The 10,988-nt window shown below is 35.0% G+C and overlaps 1 pseudogene; it reads right to left on the bottom strand.

The window, feature by feature from the left end:
* Window positions 1–219: 219 nt before the first annotated feature.
* LOC149193409 (uncharacterized) overlaps window positions 220–10,988 on the bottom strand; it is a 54,439-nt pseudogene continuing 43,670 nt past the window's right edge.

Here is a 10,988-nt window from a genome sequence, read left to right as displayed (position 1 = left end):
TGAGATTTTGACAATTTTTACTCACTGACTTCGAGTAATAAAATGCAAAGCCAAAAAGTCTAATAGTTAGTCAATTCTTTATAAATGCCTTTCTAAAATAAAAAATGATAAATTTTTATTAATTATATTTTTATATGCAAAATATTACATAAAATAAAAGTAAATATTAAAATTCATGTGAAGAGTAATTTAAAAATAAACCATCATTAAACAATTCACTTATAGGTAAGGGGCATCAAATTTAACCCTTATATGAATCCTTCTCTTTTGGATATATTCTACCTGTCAAATTTTTCTTGACAATATTTTCTATGCACGTTCTAGTTCCTGCAGTTTAGGAGCATTATGTGTATTCAAGGCATCTAACTCCTTTTCTAATTTTGTGCATTTTACCTCTTTCTTTGCCTCTAATTTTTTTTTGACTTCTCCAATTGCTCGACTTCTACTTGGAATTCAACCCCTTTTTCTTCAAAAGACCAATTTTCTTTCTCTGCATCTTTGAATTTTTCCTCGAGTTCCTTGACATCTTTCTCAATTATTTTGCATGAATTAAACTGCTCTTACAGAGCTTGGACTAGGGTCAAATTATTTGTCACCTTCCTATGTACCTTTGAGTAAGCTTCAACAAAATCATTCCACTTTTGGAAAGACCTCATGGCAGACTCAACATTGATTTTCAGTTCTGGTCTGTGTGACCTCTTATCTTCTAGATTTTTTTGAAGCATGCCTGGAGATTGGATGACTTAAGAACACAGTTGAGAACCTTCTTAGGTATTTTGAGGAAGCAATAAATCTACATTTGAAATCTTATTATTATACTCGTTAATCTTCTCCTTGATATTCCACACTTTTCAAGCTCGTCGTCGCAAGCCATTATTGATTGGCTTATCGCTAATAATTTATCCTCCCTGTAGCAGAAGAAATTGATGAGAGCATTGAAGAACTTGATGGTATATTGGGGATTGGGCCTGAAAATTTCCTTCGAAGAGAAATCGTGGCCTACTACAGCCTGCATTATCTTTTGAATTTTCAAAATAGGACTAGTATTGCCCACATATTCTCTATGTTGCTTCTCGTTTTCTAGCACCTCCAAGCCACAGAAAACCAGTGGTTATGTCAAGTGCCTGGTTCATGTATTGAGTGAAGAAATGGTAGATTTGGGAGATGGATAACAGGGTCAAATCCAAACCTTGTTAAATTGTTAGCGTCAGGATAAAAAATGAGTAAGAAGCCATCTTGCACAATGATTAATGAACAAACTGCAACCTCTCTATTTTTTCTTCTTCGTCGAATCTGAATGGATTGGTTTACTCTCTCCTTCAGCACGCTTGCATCAAACTATCACTCCCAAACCATATATTTTCCACACCTATTTCAGCCTACTATATGTTGAGCGATTTCACTCATTCATGGCTGTAATAGTATTTCTTTTCACACATCCATCTTCTTTTCCATTCCTTTCATCCCTCCCCTACATTAATCTACACTTGGATCCCAAATTCAAGGTCCTCTATTTCTATTAGTTCGCTCCTTTATATCTATTAATCCATAACTATGGACATGGGCACGCCCTTCCTCTTTCTTTTGTTATTATTCTCATTGAGTGTTGTTGTAACTATTTTTGCAAATTTCTACAAAGATGTTGACATAACATGCAATGATAGTGCTAAAATCATTGACAATCACCAATAGTTACAGCTTACTCTGGAACGGACTTTAGGTAATATTGCATAAATTTGGTTTCCATGGTATGATGTTATGTTTTTCATCTACACTTACTATACTACATGTAGAGGTCTTAATCCTTCCTTGTTCCTTTCCTTGATGATGGGTTGTTGGTTTGAATTCCAAAAAGGTTGTGGGTTTCGATCCAAAAATGAGTATTTGTTTACTAAAGTTGATATGGAAATCAAGTTGGTACCTAGGAACTCTACGTGCACAATTATTGCCTATTATGTATGTAATATGTTACTCTACCTTATCATCCCTTGTCCTATTCCGAATATACACAAATATATAACTATATCTTGTGCTATGCTATGATAATAATTTGTTGTTTTTATGGCCCCATTACAACTATCCTCTCAAGGTCCCATCACAACAAAATAGACTATGCATTTCTAGGCAATCAGGAATCTTGAGCAATAATTCAACTTTTGGTTCGACCTAACCTTGGATTTCGATTCTTACTCTGTGTTTTGGGAACCAAATTAAATTATGTATTTATTCTAATTACTCATTCAAATATTCAATATAATACAATAAAATCTCTCAAAATAACAAAAATACATGTTTTCTCTAATTTAGTACTTTTGGATTCATCACATTATGATTTTTTGTCTCCATTTCAGGCCAACAAGTGTGGCTCACATCACAAAAGCCTAAACTCATATATATGTTTGTTATTCATATTTTCTCTAGATGGGATTCTTGTTCGTGTGCTTAAAAAAAGAGAAAAAGAGTTGAATGGAGTGGATAACAATTATCATTATCCTAAGAGACAAGCAATGAGGATGTACTCCAGCCTTTGGAATGTAAATGATTAGGAAACCAAAGGTGGCCTCATCGAAGCATACTAGAGTAAAGTCCCCTTTGTTACATCCTTCAATAGCTTAAGTGCTGCTATTTCTTCTGTAAACTTCGCTGGAGACTAGGATTTCAACTCCAATCAAGAGAAAAATATCCAATGGGTGTGAAATAACTATATGATCTAAAATATTATGCAGACACATAGAGGTTCCCTGAGGGGATACCTACATAATGAAAATCAAAGCGCTCTTGACTCAACTCTGTCATCTACTTGATGAATTCAAGATTCCCTGCCCTTCCACCATTGTTTCTTCCATATATTTTGTTCTGTGACATTCATTTTGTCATTGTTTTGCAGTGCATACATTATAGCATGCAAAATCTGTAATAATCTAGAATATTGATTTTTTATTTTGTATAATATCAATGCCTATAAGTTGATGGTGATATTGTTGTTCTTTGTGCCTATAACTGAAAATTGATTCACGTGATTAATCCAACTTATCGAGCACCAAAACGTTTGACCGAGTTAGTATATATCTATGTTCTTTTCCCTAAAGTTTTGTATATTTTTCTAAGGTGGATAATGATTCTCTTCTTTGTGTCTACAGTTAAAATTTTATTCCTCAGCAATTGTGTATCCTTAAAAATTAATTAGCATGGAAATTTTGACAATCCGAAATAAACACCACCTCTTCTCGATTCTTCTCGTTGGTGGATAAAATGCAGTCTCATATTCACAATATGGAGCTCTCTTTTGTTCATTTGGATATAGACGACCATATACAGTGACTTAGCTACTCTTATTATGTTAGGCACAACAATATAGAGAGGTAATAAAACAAAACAACGCGGCTTTAGTTATTAAGATGTGATGAGTGATGACTCATGACTAGATGAATGTATGATTAATATGATTAGTCTTCAAGACAACACCTTCCATCTCCATCATCAGTGAGTAGAACAATAATACTACACACTACTAATACTACAAGCAAGAATGTTGGAATGTATTTCATGACTACATCTAACTGTTGTAACTCACTGACTACTATTCTTTGATTCGACGATATAAGGGGTTTGATGAAGGATGGATAGTATTGTTCCCTTTTATAATAATGGAAAATGAGTCAAAATTGATTAGAAGTCCTGAGATTTTAAATATAACTCTTGCTTGCACACCAACATCTAGCTTCGTCTTCCACTTCCACATAGTAGTATATTTGAAAATGGAAATTAGTGGTACCTATTAGAAATTGAGAAACCGTCAAATTTTCCCACCATCACTACCACATATGATCGTGTCCAAATTCTAGTTGTGTCTCAAGCAAGAAATTTTGTTCTATATTTAAGTGTAACCCCTAAACATCAATCTCACTCTAACCCTATCTAAATTCTCAATTTGTATGTCACTCTCTTTTCATTAATCCTTTCATGATACTTGTTCAAAGAACATACCTTGCCTCCAACAACTTAAAATGGTGTATAAACTTTTCAATGCACCACTTATGTGTCGAAACATTCAAACAAGGTGTTCCCAAAAAAACAGAATTCTAGCATACCCTTGAAGTGGAGGAATCTAGCAGCTACACCATGTGGATTTCGTAGCTACATGAGTTGATGTGTATGACAGGTGGATAGTGGACACGTATGCATGTACAAATTACATGGGTTGATGTGTCTAACAAGTGGACACGTTTGTGGGTACAAATCACACGAGTTGATGTGTTTGACAGATGGAAAATGGACACGTATGTGGGTACAAACTACTAAATTCAATGGATGGGCATCACTTAGTGAAGAATTTTGGTGTGATGACGTGGCTTAATAGTTGTGTCACTACTTTGCGTCATGAAGCATAATTCATTTTCGCGAGACATGATGGGCCAGTCATTGTATGATTATTTCATTTGTTGTATTGCATGGAAGAATTTTATTCAAAATTTCAGGTTGAATTAAGATAATCAGTAAGAGGGTTTAATATTGTTAAAAATAACCAAGCATATAATCATTAATAGGGTATAATTTTCCATCCTTTTAAAAAATAATAACTTATTACGATTTAATTATTATTTATTTTATTTTATTTTATTAAAAACAACAACTATTTTTTAGGGGACATATCCTCACTAGCCTTCATTATCTGTCAAAGGCCACTCACAATTGGCCATGTGTCTTCTAATTTGGCCAACCTTTCACTGATATCTTCCCATTGTGGCAAGGCCTTACAATATAAAGAAGGCATTCACCTTGAATCTGCAATGATATCGATGTCATTGCACAAAGTAGAGGTTCCTGCGTGAAAGGTTCCATATTTTCATGACCTAAGGCATGGCATGGTTGAACGATGCAATGGGGAAGTCTATAGATAAGGCCTCTAGAATTCATGCTAAGCAGAAGGAAGAAGAAAATAAGGACAATGAAGACAAGTCCAAAGCTACATTGGCAAAATTCATAGCAATAGATCATACACATGCCCATGCATCGAAGGAAGTATATGCTTCTATTTTTGATAGCTTAATACTAATTACATGTAGGAACAAAGGTGTTCTCGTAAGCTCATGAATTGAAGATTCATCAATATGTAACCTCGCTAGCCTTACTAAACAACATTCTCTTGAGCTCTTCTATTTTCATTCTTTCAACTAGCCACATTCACCCCTATAATATGAACATTTAGTGAGGAAATTCGTAGAAGCCTATGCAAGATTTTCTTTATCTTTAAAGGTGATTGGGGCACTTCTTAATGGAAAAAACACATCTTACTAGGAATACCAATTGATTAAACTTGGAAGCATACTTCCTCAAGAGATGAAACAAAAACCTAAAATTAGTTATGACATAGTGAATAGGGAGGAAAAATAGATATTTCTTGTTTTTTTCAACGGGGAAGATAGAGATATGGAATTAAAAATATGGATGGATCATGTTGGAATGGTTTTTCTAGATTTTGAAATATACAAAACAAATGTCTTGTCGGGGTGAATAATGGAAATAAAAAATCCATGATAACCTTCGAGACTTGGGAAGGGATATTGCCAATGCTTCATTGTTGTGTTGTCTTTGGCGCCCGACAGAAAATAAATAAATAAAATAAAATAAAAATTGATGATCTGTTGCAATAATAATTAATAAGTACTGAATTATTCAAAGCTCAAGAAAATGAAAAGTACTCTACAAAAATCTATACAAAAACCCCAACTGCATGAATCTTAATTATACAATAATCACAGCCCGGTATGGAAGGGGCATTTGTGAGGAAGTTTGGTTTCATGAAAATTTTCACATTAAGATAAAACAAAGAGTTGTGTTGTTGAATTCTTGAAAACCTGCAAGGATAAACACATTATTTCATAAACTTAAAAATAACTCTATATTTATTACTCTTCATGCTCTTCACAATTCATGAAGTCTTGAAGATGGACTCGGCTGGAGGTTCCAAAACTTTGACTAAATACCTAAATATATGGATATTCCTATATCTATCAAGAATCCCAACCACAAAAATATTAATACAATAATCACATCTCATTATGGAAGGGCCATTCGTGAGGAAGTTTGGTTTCTTGAAAATTTGTGCATTAAGATAAAATGAAGAGTCGTTGATCTTGATTTCTTGAAAATTTGTAGGGATAAACACATTATTCCAAAATATATTAGAATTAATCATAAACTCAAAAATAACTCTATATTTATTACTCTCCAAGATCTTCACACTTCATCAAGTCTTGAAGATGGACTCAGCTGGAGGTACCGAAACATCGACTACAATACCTAAATTCGTGGATCTTACTCTATCTATTAATAATCCCAACCACATAAATCTTAATACAATTATCACGTCCCATTATGGAAGGGGCATTCATGAGGAAGTTCGGTTTCTTGAAAATTGTGCGTTAAGATAAAATGAAGGGTTGTTGATCTTGATTTCTTAAAAACTTGCAAGGATAAACATATTATTCCAAAACATATTATAATTAATCATAAATTCAAAAATAAATCTATATTTATTACTCTTCGTTCTTTTTATGCTTCATCAAGTATTGAATATGGACCCAACTGGAGGTTCTGAAACGTCGACTACAATACCTAAATCTTTGGATATTCCTATATTTATCAACAATCCTAACCACAAAAATCTTGATATAATAATCACAACCCAATATGGAAGGGGCATTGGTAAGGAAGTTATGTTTCTTGAAAATTTGTGCAGTAAGATAAAACTAAGAGTTGTTGATCTTGATTTATTGAAAATCTGTAGGGATAAACACATTATTCCAAAATATATTAGAATTAATCATAAAATAAAAACTAACTCTATATTTATTACTCTTCATGCTCTTCACACTTCATCAAGTCTTGAAGATGGACCCTGTTATCACTCCTCCGAATCTCCAAGGCTGAGGAAGAGTCCAGTTGAGGTAACCACAGACCAATATTTTGACTTGGTAGCTAGCCCTACCAATTCGAAGAGGGCTCTATCCAAAGGATCATAGACAAGAGGGCTAGATGGATTATGTTTTTAGTCTAGATATAGTAGCTCAGGGTTTTGATTTGATTTGATTGGGGTAGTCATTGGATGAGTGAATTAGGTTAGAGAGTGAACTAGGTCAGGGCAAAAGAAAATTATAATTGCAGACATTTGATGGGGTAAGGTAGGAAATTAATTTAACACTTTGTATTATATTGATGGAATGGTTTAGACTAATGAGGTGCTAAAAAGAGCATGGAAATCATAAATTTTTTTTAAACTGAAGAAATGAAACAAATTATGATGATTTTCCCAAAATAGAGCACAGAAGATGAATTTTTCTTATCACACTTTGAAATTCAAACATATTTAGAAGTGAAATGGATCATGGAAGATACAAAACATTCACACACATGTAACTAAAGAAGAAACAATATCAAAATACCATGCCACAGGAATCCCACCAAAATAGTTGCAACTCATCCAATATATTCCATGCCAAAGTCTGAAACACTAGTACAACATCTAAATGGAGTCCAACCACTGAAAAAAGTGAAGAAAGGGAAGATATAGAGCTCAAAACAAACTCCTCCCAACCTTAGGGGTCAAATCCATGAGAAGAGGAGCAATTCCACAAAAAAATCTAAATTGATAGCTAGAGTGTAGGGTGGTCAAAGTGACTCATCCCTAATTACATCACAACTAATTCATTTGACTTGATGAAGTCTATTTACCTAATGTATTTACCCCTAGGTAATTGATGAGCCTCATCATTGGGAAATTATACGGGCCTTAATTAACCTCCTAGCTCAGTTAAACCAACTATTCTCATAACTTATTGCATACTTTTGATTATATTTTGTTTATGAGATGAGTTAGAGTTGGATATTTTTCTTTGTGGTCTAATGTGCATTTAATGTAGGATTAAAGGAGAAAAGCAAGGAATTTTTCCAAAGACCAAGGTCAAAACTCGAATGGGATAAGGGAGAGAGATTATAGGAGGTAAATCCTCCTCATTTACTACCCCTCCATTCGAATATTCCTCCATCATCTCGGAGTGCAAACAACCAAATCATGAGGACTAGAAGGCAGCCAAGCAAGTGAAAGACAAAGCACCAGTTTATCTCAAGTTTGGGAGCCGAGCCTCCCTAATTTTTAGGAAGTCGTTGGATACTTCAGATGTATAAGTAGGGAGACCTAGGACCTCAGTAGGATTCAGATTTTTACTGTAAAACTCTACTCTATTTTCGAGTTGCAAGACTTGTGACAGTTCTTTTGATGTAATTTGTTGTTTTGGTAATAAGAATGAGTTTTGTTTTGAGCCAGCACTGAGTTAAATCAGAGAGCTGAAGCTCTTGGGTTAGGACCCAACCCTAGTAGCCAAGGCTCCTCTTTATTGTACATGTATTCTTAGTGTAGATTCATAGCTTAGTTGTTAGTTTGCTTATTTGATGCTTCTCCATTACAAGTAGTGTAGATTAGATTGGTTGTGTGATAGTTTGATTCCATTTGTGCCTTCTTTCGATAGAAGGTTAGCAAAGAGAAAAAGGATCACCACAAGGTTGTCAGTAGGTGTCTTGGCCTCACTTCCTCCCTCTGGGACCATGACTTGAGGAAGGGACCCTTCAGCAGCCCCAAAAACACAGATTTCTAGTTCTTTTATGAGATTTGGAGTTTGTTGTATTTAATTTAGTATTTGGTTAATGTTGTAAGGTAGATTTCATTGTCATCTATTTCCATCTCCATTTTTGCAATAAGATCTCACTCATGCTTTCATTGCCTTCAACAACTTTCTTCATGCATAATATAGGCAATTGATTCATACTTTTATAGTTTATGAAAATGTAGCTTGTTGCATAGTTTTGGAAGACACACATGTTTTAAACATAGAAAGTGCTTTAGGAGAAGACCAAGACTTCATAACCAGCAACCACCTTCCACTTCATCCACCTTAGCCATCCCTTGTTTCACCATCACCCTCACTAGTTTTTCATCATTTTTCATTGAAATCCTCCTAAACACATTGAGCGAATCTAACCATCTCTTATCTTGGATATTGACTCCTGAGTGCTCTTAGACCTTAAAAAACTCATTCCACCCATCACACACCTTTCCTAATCTTCCCAACACCTCCAACACTTCACAATTAGCTCTCAGCTATATCCTGTAGATTTCTTGTAATTCCTACAGGATCATCCTATAGGTTTTCCCAAAACAGTCTGTTTTGAGGCTGAATTGATGGGAAACCTCTAGGAAGTCACAAAAAGCCTCCTAGGACCCCTCCACACCATCCAACCACTCCATAAACCTTCTAGCCATCCTCAAATACCTTCAATCCACCTATCACATCCACAAGAACAATTAGTTTGCATGCTTGATTTTGCCTAAAAGGACCAAAAAAGTGAAAACAGAGTTAGTTTGGTTTCGTTACTTGCACATTAGTATTGTTTGATGCTTTTTACTTCTATAGATTAGATAGTAGCATTTTTTTATTGTTGATTTAGCATCTCTGCTTAGCATAGCTTCTTAAATGGTTAATTAGGGTATTGTGTGGTTTAGCATTACATGTTAGCTTTTTTTCCATTACTACATTAGAGTAACTCTTTTAGAGTAGATTTGTCTTTCTTCCATCAAAGAATCAAGCTTATTTTAACTCTATAGAAGTCTGGCTTGGAACCTGAGTGGTCTCTCGCCAGCTGAATAGTGACAACAGGTAGAACCATCACTTTTACTTGTGCATACAACACTGTCACCTCCAAGTTTGTATGAACCCCGGGTTGATAAGTAAATTTGGTAGCCCAAGAGTTGCAACATCTTTGCTGCAATACTGGCGCTCATCACTTTTTGGCGCTGTTGTCGGGGAGGTGTCTGAGTATAATGTGATTACTACTTTCTCTTCTTCTATTTTTTTCTTATCTTCAATATTCTGCCATTAGTTTATTTCTGCAAAAGTAATCTAGTTGTTTCCTTTCTTTCATTTTGCATTATCTTCTTTCCTTTCCATTCTACAAGTAGGATTTCAATTCAACAAGTAGCTTTTTCATTCTATCAGTAATTTTCATTCAATCAACAATTTCAATTCTACAAGTACTTTCTAAGTTTTAAAAAGAATACAAAACCAACCCAAAAATATTTCCTTTCATGCCTCATAGGAATAGGGGCAACTTAGGGAAATTTTTTCCAAATACCCCCACTATATCCAACAACCAACCCTCTATCTTCTTTGGTGGCTATGAACTGGAGGAACCCTTAGGTGAGCGCAACCTGACATATTTTAAGAACCTACAGGGGAATAAGAAGAAGAGGAACCCATTCCTACTGAACCAATGGATGAAAACCGAAATGACAGAGGGAATAGAGAGAGAGTTGAGGGTGCCTTCCCCATCAGGGAAACCAATGGGGACACTAAGATGAATAATATAAGCCCCTCTTCCCTACCTCATTTCCATGGCCTGACCACAGAGGACCCCGACACCTTCCTATTTGAGTTTTCTATTATATGTCGAATCTATGACTATACAGATGATGAGAAAAAGTTAAAACTATTTCCATCTACCCTCAAGGATGTAGCATTGCACTGGTTCATGGGTTTACTTGGAGATAGCATCACAACTTAGGCTCGGATGCAACAGGCCTTTAACAACAAATATCGGGACTATTGTCGGTCAAAGGATACTAAAGAAGAAATTTTCAGGATGACCATAGGCCATGATGAATCCTTAGAAGACTACGAAGAAAGATTCCAGCTCAGTTAGTCACTAAAGCTGGTCTTGCTTAGGGGACTAAGAGAATATCTTCTAGATACCTTACATTTGTTGGAAAGAGGAGATACCTACCAATTGCCCTATGAGGATATCAAGACTGTCTTTAGAAACCATTCTAGGGTGGCCAGGAAAAAGGGTAGGGGTAGTTAACCTATGGCCAGTACATCTTCTTCCAACTCATCCATCAAGGGTGAAATTGGAAACATGCTAGAAGATTTCAAAAG

Source organism: Pinus tabuliformis, chromosome 2_2, assembly GCF_031772625.1.
Source record: "Pinus tabuliformis cultivar Carrire ecotype Pingquan chromosome 2_2, CPIR1, whole genome shotgun sequence".
Lineage (NCBI taxonomy): Eukaryota > Viridiplantae > Streptophyta > Pinopsida > Pinales > Pinaceae > Pinus > Pinus tabuliformis.
The sequence above is the reverse complement of the archived record's forward strand: the minus strand, read 5'-3'. Positions and strand labels throughout refer to the sequence as shown.